The sequence below is a fragment of the Lepus europaeus genome, chromosome 16, assembly GCF_033115175.1.
Source record: "Lepus europaeus isolate LE1 chromosome 16, mLepTim1.pri, whole genome shotgun sequence".
Classification (NCBI taxonomy): domain Eukaryota; kingdom Metazoa; phylum Chordata; class Mammalia; order Lagomorpha; family Leporidae; genus Lepus; species Lepus europaeus.
This window is the reverse complement of record NC_084842.1, coordinates 25,289,496-25,313,962: the sequence shown is the minus strand read 5'-3', so window position 1 is coordinate 25,313,962 and position 24,467 is coordinate 25,289,496. Positions and strand designations below refer to the sequence as shown.

General features: G+C 38.7%; 1 protein-coding gene across 7 annotated transcripts in view; it reads right to left on the bottom strand.

Annotated features, from left to right (window-relative positions):
* SORBS2 (sorbin and SH3 domain containing 2) overlaps window positions 1–24,467 on the bottom strand; it is a 218,344-nt gene that overhangs the window by 159,428 nt on the left and 34,449 nt on the right. For 2 of the 7 annotated variants that reach the window (XM_062212718.1, XM_062212721.1), the window contains exon 1: window positions 22,062–22,341. The gene's annotated coding sequence lies outside the window, so the exon portion shown is untranslated. Of the gene's footprint in view, window positions 1–22,061; window positions 22,348–24,467 lie in introns of those variants that run through there. The other 5 variants (XM_062212711.1, XM_062212715.1, XM_062212716.1 and 2 more) reach the window with 5 other exon arrangements.

Below are 24,467 nucleotides of genomic sequence, written 5' to 3'. Positions count from 1 at the left end.
TTAAGTTTACTTTGAAAGATTATTTATTAAAATGGTCCTCTAAGAGGAAGTCAAAAGGATAATAATTTTGTTTGGGGGGATTAAAAATCCAGATCTGTGCATTCTTTAGTTTCACTGGAGTAACTCTTATCCTCTTAGGAGGCAGAACTGTTTAAGCAGCATTGGCCAAAAGACATGCTGTCTATGTAACCTAAATGTTTTCATATGGAACAGAAAACTAAAATTCTCTTTTTTTCCCCATTCTTTTAAAACCAGAGTACCAATGGATGTGAATTTCTGACATCATTCTCTTATTAAAAAAAAATCCTTGATAAACATATCTTCATAATCATCAAATCTACTAAGGCATATTATTAAGGCATATTTTTAAGTCATATAGTTCTAGAGTTTCACCAATGGTATAAGGCTGTCCAGCTACTGTAATTCTAGTAGCTTAACACTATGCCCAGTGCAGGTCTATGGGGGATGAAGAAGCCTTTGTTCCAAGCAGTCATTTAGGAATGAGGCTCCTTTTCTCTATTCTTCCACCATGCCACAGGGGCTCAGAATCCTCCACATTTCTTGAATCCAGTTGGTGGATGACAGCAGAGAGAGAGCACAGAGGATCATGCATAAATTTTACCAAGCAGATCTGCCAGGGGTATATGCCACTTCACTGTACAGACATCAGTATGTGGGTCCTCCCAACTGTAGAGAAGGCTGGGGAATATATTCCCAGGAGAAAGAGAAATTGCATTCATTGAAATACATAGCATAGTTTCTGACAATTAAACTGGTAGAATACCCTTCTCCCAATTTGCTTTTTCTCTATGCTTGATAGATATATTATCAATGATCAATTATCTTGCATTGACAGAGCATTGATCTGAAGTATAGTTTTGAACACAGCCAATAGTGGCTGTATCAAGATGGTAAACGTGTGTCTGGCAAACTGGTCATGACCCCAACAATCACTTCCCCCAGACCACTGCCCTATCTTCAAGCAACCCTACCCCTCTTTCCACCTTGTCATTGACAGCCTTGTTTTCTACTGCAACTATGGTCCTCGGGAAAGATGTGATTAATGTCACTTACATCTTCCTGTCATCTGGAGCAGGACCATAGATTCCACTATCATTAGACTACATCAGAATTATGCTCCTTTCAATTATGTGGAGGGAAAAGTCACAAGAAAATAATAGGCATCAGACACAAACACAAATAGGAGGAGTATGGCATGAAAAACAGTCTTCTACTCATAAAATGCATAACTTCAAATCTGGTCTAAATATCAGAGATTGAATAAAGTCAGTTACATTTTTACTGGCACCATGAAAATTTTTATAGAGCTTGGGGTAGCAGCAATTCATGAAAATCTAGATTTGCCTACCAATCAGGAGCAGGCCACACTGCCAAGAGCCAAAGGTCTTACTTTGCTCTTCTTAGCAGTCAGCATTTAGAACTGGAAGAATAGGCATATTCATTCTTTCAAGACCTTTCATTCTAATTATATATAAAAAGAAAGGAAATGTCTTCCCATTCTTTATATTTTGCTTGACATAAGATTTGTTTGTTCAGTGTTTGTTCATCTCACTTTGTTGATCTCTTATACTCAAGTTTATTAGAACAGATTTAAATTTGTACATCAGAAAACTTATCCCAACATCAGTTAAAATGCAAAATAAATAACAGAAATTTTAAAAGTCTTAGAGTTGTACAAAAATTGTCTTAAAGGAACCAAAAAATTAAGGCGGCCTGATGGAAACAAATGAAGACATCCAAGAATTTTTAATAGCATGTGAATGATTTTGACTGGCAGTTGGCAGAATATACATGAAATAAACTCTTCATTTACTGCTTTTGAAGAAACGATGTTCCAAGAAGATCAAATGGTAGGCACTCAACAGAAGTTCTCTGTCCAGCTCATGACTCTTTTTTATCTATGTCATTACAAGTCACTAGTCACAGTAGAACATGTAGCTCTGTGGAATTTAATTCTAAATAAAATTTACATTTTTTTCCTTTATTCAGCTATGACTTGGCTGTTCACATCATATTTTTTAGAATTTTCACTTGAGACAGAGAGAGGGTTCCCATCCTCTGGTTCACACCCAACATGTCCATATTGGTTGGGACTGGAATGGGCCAATGCCAGGATCTGGGAACTCAGTTCTGGTTTCCCAAGTGGGTGGAAAGATTCAACTACTTAGGCCATCACCACCTTCTCCTAGAATCTTCATTAGCAGGAAGCTGGAGTCAGAAGCCAGAGCTGGGAATTGAATCCAGGCACTTTGATATGAGACTTAGGCATCTTAACTACTGTATTATCTGCTAGACTAAGTGTACACCCTTATACTAATTTTAAATTAGATATATTTTCCAAAATCCTAGGCAGTCAGTTCAATAAAGAGAATATTTCACAAAGTTTACTTTGTCTTAAGATCATGGCCCTAGGCAGCTCATTTTCCAGATAGAAATTATACCTGCCAGTTCACAGATTTTAAAATATATATATATATATATATATATATATATATATATATATATATATATATATTTAAACCAGGTAAAAATTTAGGTAGTATTCATTGTTGAGAATAGCTGGAAATCTGCATGGTTTTCTCATTGAACTACATGGAAAAGCAGGCATCTGCTCAGGGGCCCTGATCTGGAAGATTTAAGGTGTTGTCTGGGCTAGTTTCCTTCTTTTGGACCTCAGTAGCTTCTGAGATATTTAATGGATGCAAAACCCCTTGGAGAAACATGATTTTATAAAGTTATGGGTATTTCCAGCCATACTCAACCATGAATAGTACTTGAATTTTCACATGACTTTATAAAGGGCAGCATCTGATTTATCATGTTGCCATTTCATAGCTAGCTTCTGAAATGAGATATAAGATTAATCAATGTGAAAAGGTAGGACAGGGCAAAGTATCCTTATTGATTTTTAGATTTTGATTTCTGAGTAGGAAAAATAACTAAGCCTTATATAAACTTCTAGTCTTTAAGTGTGCATTCTAAGTTGCAAAGATTCTTGTTAATGTTTTTCTTCATTGATAACTTCACCTGACACTTAAGAAACTTTAGTAACCTATGTCTTTATAAAACAATTTCAAGATAATACACTAGCAGGTATCTTCAGTGCCAGTTGTTTGTACCATTATCAAACATCTGTCTTCTCTCCACCCACATGTTTACAACTGGATAGCAAAAATCAGGGTTAGATGATTAAAAAATATTCAAATAATTTCCATAATGGTGGCTCTCCCATTTGACTCATATTTTGGAGTTACTTCCAAGCAATAGATTAAACAAATTGGTAGACGCATTGATGTGATTGAGTGTAATAAAAGGAAATTGCTACAGACTGTCAACATAGAGATGAATGGCCAGGATGTAGACTTCTCTACCGGATGTATGCAGAGCTGGGTAGAAGCTCCTCTTCAGGGCACTGCTGACATCACGGTACACAGTTAATCAACACATTCAGTAAGACTAATGAGGCAGACACTTTCAGGTCTAAATAATAATTTACAAGTAGCCAGCAAATTAGCATAATTTTTCTTGTGTTATACTTCAATTTTTAAAAAATCACACAAAGGACTTTCTAGAATTATACCACCCTACCAGTTGCTCGCCAGTAAGCAATTCACTGGTCAACTCTAAAACATCAATACTGCCTCACTTGATCATGCCCCCATCCCCTTTCTTCCCTTGGCTTCCAACACCCAACGCCATCTTGCTTTATCTCCTATCTTATCTTCTCGGTTTCGTTAGTTGGTTTTTCTCTTCTCCTGACCTCTCAATCTTGCAATGCCCAGGACTAGGTCTTCTTTCCTTTCTACACTCACCACTTCATTCAATCTCATGACTTTATACATCACGGAGAACCATCCCTGCTTGCCACCTCTCCTGTTTCCACCTGTGCCAAGCCGTCATCCTTTCTCCCCTGGCTGTTACATTAGCCTCCCTGTGTCCACCCTCCCCTACCCACAGACCACTCTCACCACAGCGGTCAGAGTGATGTTTCACAGTGTAGGAGATTCTCTGATCTCATCTTCCAGGGCGCTCCCTTTCTTCCTCCTGAGTGCAGCTGTACCGGCCTCCCTGCTGTTCTGCAGCAGGGAGGCTGCTCCTGCTTAGGGTATTTGCAGAGGCAGCTCCCTCTGCCTAGAACACATCTGTCTCAAGGAAAACTCAAACAGCATTGTGGGTAACTCCCTCACCTCCTTCAAGTTCCTTGCCCAAAACTGAAAATTCCAAGTTGCACATTTCTCAACACAGACCTTCCCCACATCCTCTCCCCTGCGATGCTTTTTGAGTACTATTTTACTTTCTTACCCGCTACATAATTTCTTACATGTTTATATTTTGTTTCTCCAATGGAAATGTAAGCTCTCTGGGGGTTGGGATTTTTATTGAGGTCGTTCATCAATGTGTCATAAGCATTCGGAATAGTGCTTTGCTCTTAGAAGCTGCTCAGACTGTATCTGCCTGAGTGAATACAGACACAGAATGATGAGGACACCTTGAGTGATGGAAATGCCAGACTTTACCACACCCTGTGGTATTCTAAAAGCTTGCAAGAAGAAGAATCACTTCTTGCTTGAAGATACAAAGTAGGAATTGAAAACTCTAATATAATAAGAACATCTTTTAAATATCAGCCTCAAAGAGTTGATTGCTTTTTTTCTCCATAATTCTTACAATGCACACACCATCAGGCTCTGTTGTACTTTATCAACAGGTGAGGGTAAGGAGCTCCATTTGATATATCTACAAATAGAATAAAGTTTGTGCATGGAGGAAGGAAAGGGATGTCTTTTTCAAAGGGTTGAGTTAGATGACTATATTAGTTATCTTTTTGTCACTACAATGAAATACTTCAGACAAGTTATTCATGAAAGAAAGAGAGGTTTATCTAGCTCATAACTTTGGAGAATGAAAGTCCAAATGGCATAATATAGGCTCTGGTAAAGATCCCCATGGCTGGTAGAGTTTGTGCAGAGGAAGAATCACATGGTAATCCAGGAAGGGGAGAGAGAGACAGAGAGACAGAGACAGAGAACAAACACAAGTTTCTATAACAAAGATCTTGCAAGAGTTATCTCCCAAGGACACATCCTCAGTGATCTGAGAATCTTCTGTGGGTCACATCCCCTAAAAGTTCCTCTCTTCCCAGTAGCACCACTCTAAAGACCAAGCCTTTAATACTTGGGACTTTGGGGAACATTCAACATTCAAACAATAGCAATGAGCATATGATATAGCACATTTAACAGTAGCAAGTAGAGAGAACATAGATACAAGTATTCATTAAGTCTCACAATAGTGAACGAATGAAGTGCAGAAGACATAAAAAATACCTTAATCAGATGAGTTTCCTAGAGGTTGAAAAGGGTTTTTTTTTCCACAAAATATGTGGAAATTGGAATAATTTGGTAAGATTTTGCTACATTTTGGATAAATCCTTTAAGAAGGCATCTTTAATCTTTAATTCCACATAGAATGCAGTAGAATGAACTTGTAAGATTCTTTCGTTATAAGTCTAAATCATTCCATTGTCAAAGCTTATCATATTTTGAAAAATCTTTACTTATTCCACTATTCTTATTTACTTATTCCACCTTTAACAATCAATCAATGTTAGGTCTTCAACTTCTACAAAATACTCTGTACCATAGCACTTTGATATTCCCATGTGGGAAATCTTTGTTTTCCACTTCAAGTTGGCTCATTGAAATGGCATCGACTGAAGGATAGCACAGCCCAGAGGACACCAACTGCCACTTTCATTCCTGAACATATTCCCAGTCCCCTTCTATGCTTAGATTTCCTAGCTCTCAGGCTCAACTCTCATATCAAGAATAAGTACGTGTACTATGTATTGGAAATGACTAATTTTTTTATTATTGTCCATGATTTGGCCAAACACGGGGGATGAATATTCCGGAAAACTAACAAAATATGTCTATATAGGCAGGCATCCTATGTATAATGTATCTGCACAGATTTTGTGACATTAGTAGCATTTGCTAGAGCAATACTGATCCCTGGAAAAGAAATGTCAGAAAAGAACTCATCTGCTGTTTACAAGTGAGTTCTTGAACATATCCAGAAAAATAAAATGTGCGGTTTGTTAAAAAGTGCATTTGTCTTTCTTAGGTTGCATGTAGATATTTTTATGTGAAAATATTGACATTTAATAGAAGAAATCAACTTTGCTGCTGACTTTAAGAATGCAGGTGAGTAGGAGTTGTCATCAATCTTACTCTGAACATTTGTCACCATACCAGTAAAGCAGCATGCATTTTTTATAAATGATTGCTATTTCAGTCACATAGTAAAAGTTAATGGATACAACTCCAAACACAAGATTTAATTCACACACACATGCACAAACATGCTCGTGTTGGTCTACGGAGAAAATATATCTTTTATGTTAAAATTGTGTACTTCTTTGAAATGTAGTTCAAAGCAAGGAAGAAAATTTTAAACATTTTCTTTCACATTTGGCTCCTTAAATGTCCCAAAGCAAACACCTGAACATATGTTCAAACATTGGAATTCATAACCACAATCAGTCATGTCTTTATTCATTGAGATTTTTGTTTCAATATCCTTCTGTTAGATTTTTCTTGGATGTTTACCTTGAAAATCCATACTGAAAGTTCAAAAAAGTTTTTCACTAAAGTCACATTCACAGATCATTTCATAAATAATACTTCTTTGATAGTTAAATCCACATATAGTTCACATGTACCAATGCAGACAGCTATCATTGTAAAGATATTCTTGCTCACAAAGGCCATTACATTAAATTCACTTGTACTTAAAGAGTAGGTGTTCATGGTTAGGGAGTGTTTTGGGAGGAATTGTAACCTATACATCTTAATTTCTTGGACTCAACTATGCAGAAAAGGGGCTCCCAATGTGTCACAGGGCAATGCCTTTCCTGACTCCTACACTAAAAAATTGACCTCCCTGATCATTTCACTCAGCGCAGATCTAGCAGTCCTTTTGTCACTGACCACTGGTTCTCCAAATTATAGATTCTACATCATCATTTCATGGCTTTTGTTACAACTTTAATTACATGATTACTTGGACAATTACCTTTCAAAAACTGGCTCCCTTCACTGTGAGTTTCTCAGAAGATGTCCCCAGTGAGGGTCAGAGAGGCCACTACACAGTACTGAGTAGACCCTCAGCTGATGATTGCTGATTATGATACAAAAACCAATGATGCAGGAAATGCTGAAAGAGCCAGAAGTTTGCCATTTAGAATTTTATTCTTCATACGATGCTAAGCATATGTTATATCTAAGCATAAGTTCTATTTATTTTCATTATGATAATAATTCAGTGTGGAAATGTTTTACTATCTCAGAATATGATTCCATTCCTTGTTTTTATATTTTCTGTTAAATGCCACATTTGCTACTCAGTCATGTTCATCAATTTAAGAAGAATGATCTTACGTATAAACCAGAATGGACAGAAATTTGGAGTTTACTAGTAAAACCAAATAACGTTTTAAGTGAACAGTTAACTGCTTTTAATGCTTTACGTAGTTTCACATTCATAGAGCGAAATATTGTCATAAGGATCTCTTTTTGTTCCTTCAGTGATTTCTTTCTTTTTTTTTAAGATTTTATTTATTTATTTGCCAGGTAGACTTACAGACAGTGAGAGAGAGAGAGAGAGAGAGAGAGAGAGAGAGAGAGAGGTCTTGCTTCCATTGGTTCACTCCCCAAATGGCCGTTACAGCTGGTGCTACGCCGATCCGAAGCCAGGAGCCAGGTGCTTCTTCCTGGTCTCCCATGCGGGTGCAGGGCCCAAGGACCTGGGCCATCCTCCACTGCCCTCCTGGCCATAGCAGAGAGCTGGACTGGAAGAGGAGCAACTGGGACTAGAACCCGGTGCCCATATGGGATGCCCATGCCGCAGGCGGAGGATTAACCCGCTGTGCCATGGTGTTGGCCTTACAGTGATTTATTTCTTAAAGCTCCTTTCACTATGATAGATGAATAATATGGAATTTGTGGTTTCCAATTTTGCAATGTGAATACAAACTTTTTAACACAATTTTTAACACTTAACATTTCCTCCTACAGTCACCACATCAGTACGTAGTAAGTGGCGAAGAAGCAATTGATTTGTGAATATTGTCAATACTGCATCAGACAGAGAGTCTGAGGAAAAGGGTTCTTTGAGGGAAGTATCAAGGCTGACATTGGATCTCTGTCCCACGGCCAACACAGCAAGCCACACCCTTTCCTTACTAATGAGCCTAGAAACATTGCCAGTCCTGCCCTGCACTGTGGAGAACACAAGGCTTCTTATCCCTCAACACAGTGTACTGACTTTCCTTCCACTGCCTGGTCCAGTCACCTCGCCAGGTCCTTAAATCCAGACTAGGAGATAGCAGGGCTGCTGTCTCCTAAGACAGTTTGGCAGACGGGAAGTCAGTTCGCAAAGCTAGTATATGTGGGCGATAGCTCTGGAAGGCAGAGAGAACGATGTGAAGAGTAGTCAGGACTCTACTGTCCAGAATTTCAGTCTTCTTCTAAAAGAAGAAATCTTTTAGGGTCAGAATTTCCATTCTAATGCCATTGAGATGATGGTGCTTTGATTTATGCAAAAAAGCATTTTAATTATAGGGACTCTTGAAGATAATGAGTAGGGAAGTGGTTTTAAATTTTGTTGGTTAAAATTGCATTGAATGCAATGCACTTATTTTAAAATCTAATATGACTGTAATTGTGAAGACTACATGCTTGCAAATATTTGCCTACATTCTCATTTCATATGCAGGTGATAAAGGTCAGACCAATGGCTGCATCATAGGTATGCTTCTTATTTCCTTTTGCTCTGCTTCTCTGTATGTTGTGGAAAATAAAAATCTGGCAACATGCTTCAACTTTGTTGTCTTTTTGATGCTTTTTTAAAAACATATTTATTTATTTATTTAAAAGGCAGAGAGAGAGAGAGAGAGAGAGGTTGGTCGGTCGGTTGTCCATTTGCTGGTTCACTCCCCAAATGGCAGTAATAGCCAGAGCAATGCCAATCCAAAGCCAGGAGCCAGGAGCTTCTTCCAGGTCTCCCATGCAGGTGCAGGGGCCCAAGGACTTGGGGCCATCTTCTACTGCTTTCCCAGGCCACAGCAGAGAGCTGGATCAGAAGTGGAGCAGCCGGGACATGAATCAGCACCCATATGGGATGATGGCACTGGAGATGACGGCTTTACCCGCCTGCTATGCCACAGCACCGGCCCGGCCCCCTTGATGAGCCTTTCGTCAAGATACATGCTTAGGCGAGAAGAGCAGGTAGGGGGTGGGAAAGTGGTGAGTTTTAGAAAGACAGAGTTTTGGGGCCAGCATTGTGGCACAGCAGGTAAAGCAGAGGAAGCTGGCCCAAGTGCTTGGGCCACTGCACCCATGTGGGAGATCCAGAGGAGGCTCCTGACTCCTGGCTTCAGCCTGGGCAACCCCTGGCCATTGGGGCTCTTTGGGGGATTGCACAGCAGATGGAAGATTCTCTCTCTCTCTCTCTCCCCCCTTCCCTCCCTTCCTTCCTCTCTCTCTCCCTGTGTGTGTGTGTGTGTGTGCGCGCACACGCACTCTTCTCTCTGTGTAACTCTTTCAAATAAATAAATAAATATTAAAAAAAGAAAAAGAAAAACAGAGTTTGAGGTCCTCAGAGGCATTCAAACGAGTTTACCAGCTGCTTGGAAATGTGAGTCAGGAGCCAGTGTGACAGATCAGGGATGAGACTCAGGTTTTGGGATCATCATCAGGGAGGAAAGAGGTGCACTCAGGGAAGATAACGGAGACTGAGACTAGAGGGACAGAACCCCAGGGACTACACTGAGGCTCAGCCAAAGAAAGAGGCCCCTGCAAGCGGAATTCAGAAGGCGAAATCAGAGTCATTGAAGGAAAGTCAGGAGCTGCCAGCGCCACAGAAGGCAGAGGAGAAGAGATGTGAATGCAGGTCAGGGATTCACCAGCGTCTAAGGCTGGCAATCTAAGCCTTTCCTGCTTGCATCCATTTCCAAACGTTACTTCACATTGACTAACACATTGCCTCTCACCTTTAATAACATTGACACGAGGAAATTAGAAGTTATTCTTTGAGTTATTAGAACTGCATAAGTTCTAATAACTTATGTTAGGCTTACTGTTTAATATTTAATTATACACACACACACATCTTCATGGACTTTACCAATGAAACGGTTCAGGGCATGTCAACCCAAATATGCCCCATTGGCATACTGACTATTTTAGGTTAAAGGTACTTGTCAAACAGCAGATGTAAGAAGTCACTATGACCTTCCTTCTGTTTCTTAAAAGCAGACGGGATTGTGTTGGGAAAATGTCCTCCCCGTGCCAGAAGGAAAGTATCGGTCTTATCAGCAAGGACTAGAAACTGAGGCTGAGGGAAATCGGTACCAACATGCCTGTTACACTGGCCCGCACCTTCCCAGCGACTTCTCCACCGATCAACCACCCCGGCCTTGTCACATTTCACAATTCACTATTCTTGGTCTGATTCAGTATGCAGGTGTCCAGTTCTAACTGCACTTTGGAGTCTTCATTTCCAAATTCGGACATCTCTGGTTCTGTTGATCTGTCTTATGTTGGCTTAATTCTCAGGCCCAGCCAAACAAAACAAAACAAAACAGCAACTACTACTACTATTACAAAAACACACCTGGAAACGTGGGAAGTATCTTTTCTTTGAATTCAATGATTTTAAATTTGAACACTTCTGGCTTACACTGAATTTTCAGACTATGTGTGAAATTACTTGTAAAAAGAACAGAAAAAGATATTCAACATTATCCATCGTTTGTCAAAATTTTAGAAAAGATGGTGATGTTTACCAGCTTTTCCATTTCAACATATCAGAATTCCTCCATGGATAAAACGAATACAAAAAAACATGAATGAATATTTTCAAATTGAACATCGATTTTTGCCAAATGGCAATGACAATTTACTAGTTTTGATTCTGTGAAATCAAAGTGTCAAGTGTAAATATTAAGGAGCAGATGTGCATATGTAAATTTTATGAATAAATCAAATTAGAAGAAATGTATTAAGTTAAAGAGTAGAATCTCTATGTTAAAAATAGGCAGCCCCATGGGCCGGCACCGTGGCTCACTTGGTTAATCCTCCACCTGCGGTGCCAGCATCCTATGTGGGAGCCAGGTTCTAGTCCCAGTTGCTCCTCTTCCAATCCAGCTCTCTGCTGTGGCCCGGGAGGGCAGTGGAGGATGGCCCAAGTGCTTGGGCCCCTGCACCCACGTGGGAGACCAGGAAGAAGCACCTGGCTCCTGGCTTTGGATTGGCACAGCACCAGCCATAGAGGCCATTTGGAGAGTGAACCATTGGAAGGAAGAACTTTCTCTCTCTCTCTCTCACTGCCTATAACTCTACCTGTCCAAAAAAAAAAAGGCAGTCCGCAGTCGGCCCTGTGGCATAGCAGGTAAAGCTGCCGCCTCCAGTGCCGGCATCCCATATGGGCGCCGGTTTGAGTCCTGGCTGCTGCACTTCTGATACAGCTCTCTGTTATGGCCTGGGAGAGAAGATGGCCCAACTCCTTGGGTCCGTGCACCTGCGTGGGAGACCCCAAAGAAGTTCTTAGCTCCTGATCGGCACTCCCGTTGCAGCCAACTAGGGAGTGAACCAGCGGATGGAAGACCTCTCGCTCTCTCTCTCTTTGCATAACTCTTTCAAATAAATAAATAAATCTTTAAAAAAAATAGGCAGTTCTTGCTCTGCACAGTTTTATGCTAACGGGAACCTGTGCATAATGAATTGTATTATCACGCTGTCCTGTGACAACTGAGTGGACTGCCTATCTATTGTAGTCATTTTCCATAATTTATTGCATAAATCTTAAGACAAGCATCATTTTTTTCTTAGTCTATTGCACCTCTAAAGAGGTAGGAACATATATGCTTATTCACTGTTAGATTCAAACTTCATTATAAATTTTCATAAAGTATAGTGAGAAACTACTTGGTAGTTTAAAGAGCATTCATAACAAAGATATATGCAAAGATACACACTACAAAATTACCTTGAATGTAAGTTTGCAAAAAGTCTTGGCCTGATAAAGAACTAAATTCATTTTTTTTTATTCTAATTCACCATTTATAGAAGTTTTGGGCCCTACACAAGAATACAGAAATATAGGCCAGCCATTGTATCATCTACTGGGTCCTTTTCTCTTTGTAAATGTTCAGAAATTTGGGCTACTTTAAGTAAAAAGTTAATCTTGTCTGTCAATGTTAGCACTTGGGCCATATAGTTATAATTCATTCTGTATATGGACTACATCTTACATCTAGGTCATGGCAGGTAGAGGAAAAAGTCTTTTCATGCAGGCTTCTTTTTTCCCAGACATTAAGTCATTAAAAAGAATAATAGATGTCCATATTCCCACATTTATATTAAAGTAGAAGGTATAAATTCAATTAAAGCCCATTGTGCACCTCTCTAATTGAAATCTACTTCCTACCTCCAGAGTTAACCAAAATTTAATTTTTATATTCATCGGTTCATATATTTCTTGACACTGTTATGTAGGTTTTTAGAAAGTCCTCTCTTAAATGGTAAGGTAATTTTTAAGGCGACTTTATGACTTTTTTAAAAAAGGATTTATTTATTTATTTGATAGAGTTATAGAGGGAGGGAGAGACACGAAGAGAGAACTTCTAGGTGCTGGTCTATTCCCCAAGTGGCCACAACAGCCAGGGCAGGGCCAGACAAAGTCAGGAACAATGAGCTTCACTCGGGTCTCCGACATGGGTGGCCTTGGGTCATCTTCTGCTGCTTTTCCCAGGCCAATAGAAGAGAGCTGGATTGGTGGAGCAGCAAAAACACAAACTGTCGCCCTTATGGGACGCTGTTGTCATAGGTGGCAGCTATACCTGCTATCCCACAGCACTGGCCCCAAAGTAATTCTGAAATTTGCAAGTTTTTATCTTGATGGGCTATTCTGCATTTTATCCATGTTTTCTGTATTAATTGATATTGATGTATAGTCAGAGTGTAAAGTCTTAATACACAAACCCCTGATTTATATAAAATGGGGAAGGAGTCTTTAGGAATGAAATTATTGAAGCAATATAAAATGACCCTTATGACATGTAATGGGACTTTTAATTGCTTAGGGTATTAAAACTAGTTATTTGTGCTCATTTAAAAATTATTTGGTTTTAGTAGTAATCCCGTAATTGCCTTCCTGTCTGTACTTAAATTAATAAGTACATCTAAGTGTTAAATATAACACACCATAATTTTCATTAAAAGAGATAGAAAATGATCTCTGCTAAATGTTTGTACACATACATTTTTATTTAGTCACTTAAAATACTGAGTCAGAAAAAGGAAAATGTGAATATATGAAATGATGATGTGGACACAAATAATTTCTAATCTTTAATGCATTTTAATTTTAATATCAAAAATAGATAAGATACTGTCTGGAGGATAGAAATCTCACTGCTATCAAGTTTTGTCACCATAGCCTAAAAATTATCAGTTTGTTTTCAGACAAGTTTTTACAAGCTGTGGCTATTAAGAGATGGATCTCACCATGTGAGACAATGAAAGCACATGTGCCAAGCTGAAATTAATTTTGAGACATGCACTGATTTTCAAAGGAAAGTTGTCAAAAAAAAAAAAAAAAGAACAAAATGAAATGTATTTGTATAAAGACCAGTAACCATCATGAAAACTTTTTTGACAAATGATAACTTCTACTTCTATTGAATTTACCTTTTCACTAAGTTTTTCATTCTTTTTCTTGGTTTTATCATCATTACCCAGAGTCTTCCTTGATGCCAAAATAATGTTTAGAAATGGTTTACATCTAATTTTAGTCTTATATTATCTTGAAAGAAAATCATTACGCAGATGTAAAAAGAAGAACATTTATTTAGCTTTATGTTAGGAATACAGTTTGCTTTCTTATTTTAGCTCCACCATTAAGAGGTGATGTTCTGTAAGTTATTTACTTCCCTGAAAGGTTAGGGTGTTACTGCCCTGTACAGCCAGGGAAAGGACCATTTCCTACTTCACAACGTGGCCTGGGTCTCTAAGTCTGACGTTAACACTCTCCCTGAATGAGCACTGACCTCCCCACTTTATCTCCAACACCGCCCTGCTGAGTCCTTCCTTACAGGCTCACTGTCTGCCCTATCCTCCGATGGGCACGCGAAGGCCAACTGAACACAGAGCCATCCCTTCCAACACATGGCTCCATGGGCATCACAAGCGTGTGGTTTTGAATCTAACTGCACATTTAGACAGCCATATTTGTTTTTGGATAGTCTTAACCACTCTTAACTGTGGTTTTTAACCTTTTTTTAAAACAAGTGGATACCCTCTTACTAAAAAAAAAAAAAAGGAATAGGAAATATCTTTGAGCAATAAATCAAAACTAATTTGGAGGCAATATTTGATTGCATATTCATTAAATTCATATAACATGGGCCCATATGTAAGTTTTTCAACATCCTTGGAGTGTTTTGAAAATTAAGAATTTGTTCTAAATCTTGAATGTTGCATAGTTTCAAAGTATTTCAAATGTCAGTTCAAACAAAATTTCTGAATACCACATGGAGCTAAACTCAAAACCAACCAAATATCTTGGGTTTTCAAACTTGAGTGAAAGAATTCTCAGCTGAGACGCTACACCAAGTAATCTGATATGGGATGAGAGTGCCCAAGTGGCAACTTACCCACTGCACCAAATGCCCACTCAGATATTTTAATAAGTTGGTAAATAACACACTTTAAAGATCTTGACCTAAAAGCCAATCTCTCATTTGCTATTTTTTTAATAATCTACAAAGCATGACAGAGGTGTGGGGGGTGTTTCACCAGGCGGTTAAGACCCCTGCATACCAAATAAGAGTGCCGGCGTTCTATGCCTGCCCCAGCTTCTAATTCCAGCCTCTTGCTAACGCACGTCTTAGAGGCAGTGACGATGGCCCAAGTGACTGTGTTCCTACCACCCATGCAGATCTGGATTGGGCTCTCAGCTCCTGGCTTTGGCCCAGCACAGCCCTGTGCATTTGTGGACAACAGATGAGAGCCCTCTTTCTCTCTCAAATAAATTAATAAGTAATTTTTTTAAAAAAAGGATGACAAGCAACTTATCATATCAGTGTAACCACCTGTACAATGGGGAACATACTGCTTGAAAGATCAATACCTCCCTACATTAAAATAGATAATTATAGAAGTCAAATTGTTGAAAATGAAATAGTCATGTGTTTGGCGAAAAAATATACTAACTGATGAGACTGAACACTAACTAAAATTATAGGTGCAGCTATTTTGTTGGTCGTTTTATTTTCTAGGACAAAGTCTACATTAAAGACAACGAAAATGAACTGCCCTGGTGCCTTATGCTCTGCGTCTGTTGTTCACCTTCTCTTTGCATTTCTACTTCTCTCATCCTGTCCCTGTAGGGACTAGACAACGCTTTCTCTAATTATTTTGAAGATTGCTCAAAACTATTATTACCACATGGGTCTCATTGTGAGTCTTTGGTACTTAATAAGTAAAAGTAAATGCTAATACCTAAAATACTATCACAGGGGCATCCCTATGTTTTTGCTCTATGTAATATGTAACATCTATATATTGCCTGAGTACTGGGTTTTCCCTCCTCTGAGTTGTGAGCATGGTCATCCTATTCTACCCATATGCCCGTTTATCTAATCTAAAATCCCAATTCCAATACAGCTTTTTCTCTATGATAATACCTATGATTTCTGGTCTAATCTATGCCCAACTGCCAATCTAAGCCCTGTGCTCCAGCAGTACTGGGGACCTGTACATTACCATCCTCTTTGACCGAGTTATTGCTGCTTGGATCAATGTGTTGTACTCTCTCACCAGACTATTCATTTGCCTGTGGCACAACTCTTTGCAAACAGGGAGTGGAAACAGAACAGAATCTCATGCATGTTCATTTAGTGATCTTGACTGATCACAATAATGTACAATATTCTCTGATCTATTGGAAGAGGCAATAGCAAATTTCTACTTTCTGCATCCAACTGTTAAAGACTACATTGAAGACTGAATGGCTCAGTAAAACTTATGATAAGCAATTTTTGATCACATTTAATTGAATTTGTTTCAAAAATGAGGGAAAGAGGCACATGCAAAAGCAAAAAGGCAAGAAAGATTATCCTTAAATACCATGTGAAGGTATTATCAATTAGAGAGTGAAAATTCATAAATAAAATATTTTTCAAGTGTACAATATGGTCACATTCAAAAGCAAAAAAGATTATCCTGCTCTTTATCACCACTACCTTTAACAAAAGTGAACAGAGCTCCTTGAAGAAACGGCCAATTTTAGGACTGAGACAGTAGCTATACAAAATGTGCCTGTTACATCTCGCGGTGCCAAGATAAAAAAAACTCTAAATATTGGGTGTTTGTCAAAGGGGATAGGGATTCAACTGAATGAACTACCTACATATGACCAAAGCCGGAACAATTTGAACAACAAAATAAGTAAAGTAGTATTTGATTATAATCCAAAGTACAAAATAAATATCCATGTGTTCCAACTGATATGAGTAAATGATTGAATTTTGAAAACTGGGAGAGGGGTGGATAGACAAATCTCCCATGTAGAAAAATTCTAAATAATTTATGCAAATGCTCTGTGCTCTGCCCCAAAGGAGGAGGAGTACAAGTCCCCACTCCTAACATGTGGGCTGCACACAGTTGCTTTCTCCACAAGAGTACAGTGTGGGAAAGAAGAGAAAGTAACTCCGTAGGTAGAGAAATCTGACAAACACTACCCAGATAGGTGATCAAAGTCAACATCCGTAGTGATTTGTCATGCTGACTGTGTGTATCCTTGATATAGTAAGATGAGAATGGCACTTTTTCTTGTGGTCTTCCACCCCCAAGCCCATAACCTCAGTCTGATCATTAGAAAAATTTCAATAGGAGGGCATTCTATGAAATACCTGATAACATTTCCTCACACTGTCAAAGTCCATCTAAAGGAAAAGAAAAAAAGGAAAGGAAACTGTCACTGCTAAGGGGAGCCTTAGGAGATATAATTGACTAAATGTGACATAGTATTCCAGATAGAACCCTGGAACACATGGTGGGCATTAGGTGACAATCAGGGAAATATGATTGTTCACTATAGACTTTAATAATAATTTGTAGATATTGGCCCATTAATTTTAACAACGGTATCATATGCTATGTATGATATTAATCATAGGGGAAACTTTGTGTGGGATACATGAGAACTCTTGTCCTATATTCACAATTGTTTTGTCAATTTAAAATAGTTCTAAAAGAAAATACTGGGTGAACCAAGTTAACTAATAGAGTAACTAAAATATAATGTATTCAAATGAAATGGACACTTTAAAATTTGATGATTGTTTATAGGCCTTGTCTCTTCCGTTGAGGAACAGTGTTTTTTTCCTTCATACTTGTGTTGAACTTTTTACATAGTGTAGGGTTAATTATATGATTATTAAGTAAACTGAAAATCGATCTTTGTAAGAATTAAGAGTGGGAATGGGAGATGGAAGAGGAAGAAGGGTTAGAGTGTGAGTGGGTGGCAGGTATTACTATGTTCCTAAATCTGTATATATGAAATACATGAAAGTTGTATAACTTAAACAAAATTTAAAAAATGAAAAAAAACAAAATATTACAATGGATATTTTGTTTCTGACCTAAAATAGTTTGTGTTTAAAGTAAAAGAATATTTTTGTGTGCAAAACAGGAAAGCTGAATTTAATAACTGCAATAATTCACACTGGAATACAAATAAACTTGTGATCTGAGAGAATCTCTTTGTAGGAGGTTCTGAATTGTTTTTTGCTTACATTCTCCAGAACCTCCATTTAAGTGTCTGCCCTTTCTCTGCTGATTATACTTAATTTGGGGACATCAATTCAGATATACCAATAAATGCTACTCTTTGAATAGTGAAGTTGGTGCCAAAATACAGCTCCTACAAATAGGAACTCCAGGTTTTGTTACTGCTAGTTTTCAAATGCTTTATCCAATAACCAGATCAACTATCATCATTTTGCTAAGATTAAAACTGTATCTTAAATAAAAGTACATAGTATTAAATAGAATAGTGACTATAAAATTTTCAACATGAAATCTGATAGCAATTTAATTTTCTAGCAAGTGTAGACTACAAATCTTACTAAGTTTAGTCTGTTTAAGGTGTTAGTGAAGTAACAGATTCATTTTTACAACAATTCTTCAAGAGAGTTTAGAAACCTTCCCACTAAGCAAAGAGCAAATCAGCTCTTAGCTTCCTGGGTGACTTAGCATCTAACAGCAGCCAGAAGACGACGAAGCTCCTTCAGAGACTGACTCATGCGAGTTCATCTACAACTATCTAGGTCTCTCCCAATTGGTCATATTTTCATTGGATATTATTTACTATGTCTGGAATCCTAATACTTGGGAGTCTTTAATGAGAACAATAATACCAAAAAATGCAATGTGCGGCCAACACAAATTTATATGATCAACAAGAGAAAAGAATGTTTTCAGATCCTCGACTTGATTATTTTTGTTTGATGTGACAGATTTGCTGAAAAAGCTTACAAATCCTCTCTTCTCCTCTCTTCCTCTCCACCTGCCCCTACCCCCACCAACATACGCATACACACTACGCACACACACCATTTCACAACAACGTCCTATCTAACTGTTAACACACACGTCAGCTCTAGGCTGCCAAGATTTTGAGGATAATTGAGTCTACTGAGTACTCATTTATTCTCGGTATACACTACATTACAAGTAATAGTACTGAACTTTGCAATGCTTACAACGTTCCCTAGGAGTATGTCAGTAAAACAGGCAAAAAAAAAAAAATCTAGAAGTTTATTATTTTTCCACCAGTACATTTAACACCACCTTTGGAGAGTGAACAAAAGGCACAGTGTCAAGTAGATAGACCTGGACAAAATGCTACTGTTTGTTCCTCATGAGCACAGGGGCATATTTAAGCACGGAAAGACATTCCGTGGGTCTCCTGGGACTTCCTTCTTTCAGCTGAATTATGCCAACATGTTCACACCACTGTGGTTCAGACTGTGTTGGAATTTAAAATGCAGACATCTATTTGCCAATGCTTAAATACCACAGCTATAAAAACTCATATTAGGATTGAACTTGGACTTAAAAACTATCATGGAACAAATGGGAGTTTATTGGAGGAAAAAAAAAGTGTGTCCACATGAAATTACTGTAAAAAGATATGGAAATAAGGAATGTCCTTGTTTGACAGCTTCTATACTTATACAATGAAGCCTCAAAGTCACCACAAGTCACCTGGCTTTGGATTATGTTTCAAATCCGGGCTCACTGACATTCATGAAACTTTTGGCAAACATGGGCCAAGTTTCGAGCAAGGCTGGGTAGAATACTTCTTTCATGTGGGACCGGTGTGAAACTCAGAGGCTTTGGCTGGATTTCCCCTCGAGTTTCACATCCAAACAACCCAAAGTTTCAGAGTTAAAATTAAAGGGGTGACAAGTATCAGAGAAAAGAAAACAGCAACAAAACAGGAGAAGAAACAGCAGTGGAATGGCCATCTACCATCCTTGTGCCATTTGATTTGGAAATGGAACTTGCAGTGCCTTTAACACTGCATTTCCACCGCACACTGCTGAGCCAGGGGTTCCCAGTACTGATGGAGCTTTCTAAATGCCCAAAGCACATACCTAACATAACTGAAGGATTTATAATGGTGATTATACACAGAAAATGTGATGATTAATATGCTCCTTCCAGGACAGATTTGAAGGGGGGAAAGTAGCCATTAAGTGCCAAGTTTTAGAAATAAAAAAATTCATAAAAATGTTTTCCAAACATTTAAAAAATTATTTATTTAATTTAGTTGAAGAGACAGACGTGGAAAGAAATAGAGATTTCCCTTCTGCTGGTTCACTCCCCTAATGCCCACCACAGCTGGAGTTGGACCAGGCTGAAACTAAGAGCCAGGAACTCCATCCAGGTCTACCACAATCACCGTGGGCGGGGAGCCAACTACTTGATCCATCAACTGCTGCCTCCCAGGGTGCACATTGGCAGGAAGCTTGAATCAAGGGAGGAGCTGGGACTCCAACTGAGGCACCCTGGTAGCGGGTAGCGGGTAGCGGGTAGGAGCATCTCAAGAGAGGTCTTAACTGCTACAGCAAATGCCTGCTTGGATTTTTCCATGCTAATGAGAAGCCTAGAGATCATATTGCAGGAGCCCCTAACCCAGATGGAATCTCTTCCATAGCATTCACCATAGTTCCCACCTTTTCGAAGTCTTGTGCTGTAGCCGGCCACTTGCTTCCCGTTGTCCTAGCAAGGTGCAGGATATGGGACGCAGACTGTGACAGCTCTGTGGAGCCACTGTCATTGACTGGCACTTCAACAGTCTCCCAACAGCATTAGATAAATCCTATTCCTAACCTTCAGCAGAGTGCACGGGGAACACACTTTCACTGGGCAACATTCGCTTCAGTATCACACTGAAGGCTTTGAAAAGGCCCTGTGCTTGAGGCAGGAAAGAAAACAAATCTAAAACACACATGAACTGTCCTTAAAATAAGAGAACAGTTCCAAGTGGATCGAATGACTAGTAAGTGCTATAATTTGCCCATTTTAGGAAATACGGTTTTTCTTTTTCTTTTTTTTTTTTTTCATTCTTTATCCCTCACACAGCAGAAGTTCCACTAGTAGAGTACACTTTTGGCTACTGAGGTTTGCTTTTTTTTTTTTTTTTTTAAATTTTCCTTTGCTTTCTTTTTTCTTTTTCCTTTTTTAAAAAAAAGATTTTGGTTACACAAAAAAATCACTATGCATTTAAAATGCATGTTCTTTTGGCATGTGGTTTGTGATAGCAATGAACTCCTTTAGAAAAGAAAAACCTTTAAGCTTCAGATATTTCAGTGTTTATGTTAAAAAAAAAAAAACAGCAGCAAGACACATGGTAATTCTGAGAAGCAGGACATGCAAGTTGACAGAATCAGCCTGGGTTCTGTGCGGTCACTTGCTGCCTGCTTTCACACATCTGCTTGGAGCAGAGCAGTGAGTTGTCAGAGTCTAAGTGGGGAGAAGTCTAGCCAGCAAGCCCTTTTCTCTCGGTTAAGGGTCCCCACAGAAGTAAAATCTAAGGCTCATCAGTGAGAAAGACCAAAGCCCCAATAAATTATTTAAAAGAAAGGCTATCAAAGCATGAAACTGAGAAAGAAGAAAAAAAAAGGCTTTTAACTGAACATAGTAAATACCCACAATCAAAGTAAACGTTATGTTTGAAGTTAAAGTCCACAGATCAAAGTACTTTGCAAAATGCGAAGTACAAGCAAAAGAAGGGAGAGAGGGGAGGCTTGGAAAACTATCCCAAATATTTTATTGTCACATTAGACAAACTCGCCAGCAAATATGCCTAGCAAAAGATTAGCTTAGGTAAGATTCGGCTTGAGAAAGAAATTCTCAAAACTGAGCCACATAAATTGTGCTAAGGATATACAAAACAATTAAAAAAAAAAAAACTGAAAACAATCTCCCCCCTCAAAACAACTGTTTTGATTCCACCCTCATGAACAGATGAAAACAGAACATATAATATAACTCTTTGTCTTTCAAGACTATTACTAATCTATTTTCTTTGTCAGGTGTTTGTATCTTTTTTTTTTTTTTTTTAAAAAATGTCCTTAAAAACAAGAACATAGCCTAAACATCAAAATTACGATGTCTGAAAAGCCCTCTGGCTGCATCTTGCAATGAGGCTTAATTAGAGTCCTGAGCCAGCGCTCGGTCAAAGTCAAGTCTATTGCAGGTCAATATTACAGAGAGCTTCAAGCAAAGTTTAAAATTACAGCCACAAAAAGCATAGATGCTACTGCTGTATTCTGTAACACAGTATTTACCTGGAAATCGTTCGGAGCCCTCCCTTATTTTCACTATCATTAAGTTATTTTGAAAACACTGGTCATGAGTGGATAGAAAAACAGTTAAATAATTCCAGAATAAAAACCTTACCTACAGGCAGCTGAGTTCCACAGTTGCGCTCAACAGAGGAAGTAGGAGTCAGTGGCCTTTTACATGTAGAGATTGTTTATTTAGCCCTTTTTAAAAGGTCTTGAACTCCAGAGGTTTAAGATTAAGTCCAAACCAAGTGTCTGAAGGAAAAAAAAAAAAAAAGGCAGAGAAGGCAAGTAAGAGAGGGAAAAGAATCCCAGCTGCTGGGTGGTGCTACCGTTCTGAGAGCTTTTGAGCTATTTTCAGCACGAACAGCAGCCAGAGTTGTCTGCAATGGATAAAATGCCTGGCCAGTGTCGCCACCCCCACCCCGCAGGGGGTGTGTGTGTGGGGGGGACACCAGCCAGGAAACCCGCAACAACTTGGTTCATTGTGCAAATATTCCCTTAAATTTTGAGGAAAACTGCTAGCATGATTGAAAACACCAAACCAACTAGTCTGGAATCTTAAAGAAACACAGTGCCTTGCCTTAGTCTTCAAGTTTGCAAAATGCTTTACCTGAATGGCTAAAAATACCAGGCTCTTATTTATGCTTTACTGAGAATGAAGAGTTTTCTTCTGATATTTTTTAAAAAAAATATTTTTGATCTCCCAATGGGACTATCTGTCGTCAGTCTATTCTTCTTAAGGCTGAAGACAAATGGTTTCTTTCTAGCTGGCACCTAAATTTCCAGTTTCATCAACTATGCTATTTTTGAAAGATACTGGGTTAAGCTGTTGACATTTCTTATCTGTTGGCAGAGACCCGGGACCATTCAATGACACAATGCAGACACCCCTGTTTCTGCCTTCCGAGGTCAGTGAAGAAATAATTCAGATGAGGTTACCAACAATGACTGGCAAGATTTGAGTCTTCATGTAGCTTCTAGAATTACCAACTAAGATCTAGAAGTCATAGTCATTCATTCATCCATTCATTCATTCAACAAATATTTGTGTGGCGTGCACTCCTGAGCCGCCTGTGTCCCATGCACTCTGAGAACATAATGGCTCTTGCCATCAGAAGCTCACAGCACATACATGCAGAGAGAATAAATAAAAACAGAATTTGTTACACTTTTCAGCCTCTTTTTCACATCAGATCTCTTTCTGCTGTGACTGAAAGAGGATTCTAGGCACCATCAGAACAACTTCTGTAGTTTCATTATTGCCTTTTAAACAACATCACTATGAAGGAAAATCAGTTTCTCTGCCAAGGAAATATTTGCACAATTTTATAAAGGACTTATTCCCCACACCAGAGAACCCTGTCAGGAAGTCCTGCTGAAGGCTTGACATGGTCCAGCATAAAAATCTCCTTGATACATTTTATAATTAATACTATGAGGGATTAGATGCTCATATCAAATCCATTTCTTTCTCCCCCATTAAAGCAAGAGGCTGGGGTCTATGTTGCGGCATAGCAGCTTAAGCCCCTCCTGCAGTGCAGGTATCCCATATGGACGCCCATTCCAGTCCTGGTTGCTCCACTTCCAACCCAGCTCCCTGCTAACGTGCCTGGGAAAGTAGGCAGAGGGTGGCCTGAGTCCCTGGGCCCCTCTACCCACGTGGGAGAACCGGATGAAGCTCTAGGCTACTGGCTTCAGCCTGGCCCAGATCAGTCCTAGCTGGGGAGTGAATCAGCTGATGGAAGATCTCTCTCTCTCTTCTTCTCTCCCTGTGACTCTTTTAATTAAATAAAATAAATCTTAAAAGAAAAAAAAAACTGAAAGACACTGAAACTAGTTAAATAAAATACTGAGGATTTTTTATGACACGTAGAAAAAGAGTTACATGACTAATCCGAGTACTAAGGTAAAACAGCTAAATCCTCAGCTCACTACACCTTACATTGAAACTATTACATTAAACTAAGATTAAAACGCAATACTTAAGTTTATATTTCAAAAAACTCTGATTAGATACTTAAAGTTTGTTTTAAAAATATACACTGGGCTTAAAAAGTCACTGTGGAATAAAGAGCTTTTCTGTACATTTATTTCAAATTGTTACATTTTAATATGTGTTAAATACCTTCCAGTTTAAAACAGGACATTTGTTTTACTTGGTCATGATACTGATCACCAATTCTGCAGGCAAAATTGAAAACCTGGCCTCAGCTTCTTTTTTTTAAATCATTTTTACGTATTCCTTCTTAATTTATAACAAACAGGAAAATACATTTGAAAATAGGCCTTCCTTGAGGAATTATGAATGGTTTGAAGCAAATGAGATTAACTGTTCACTAAGTCAGCCATTATTTTTAAATTGCCAGCAGCCTGCTTTCCACAGCGATCCTACGGAAGTCTATTGCCTTGCTTTTACCTGTCAGTTATATTATGTCAAAATCTGTACTTGAACCAACAGGTGATGACCTTGCTGGCTGCTTCCACTTAGGATGAACCCTATCCTGCCCACTCACTCACC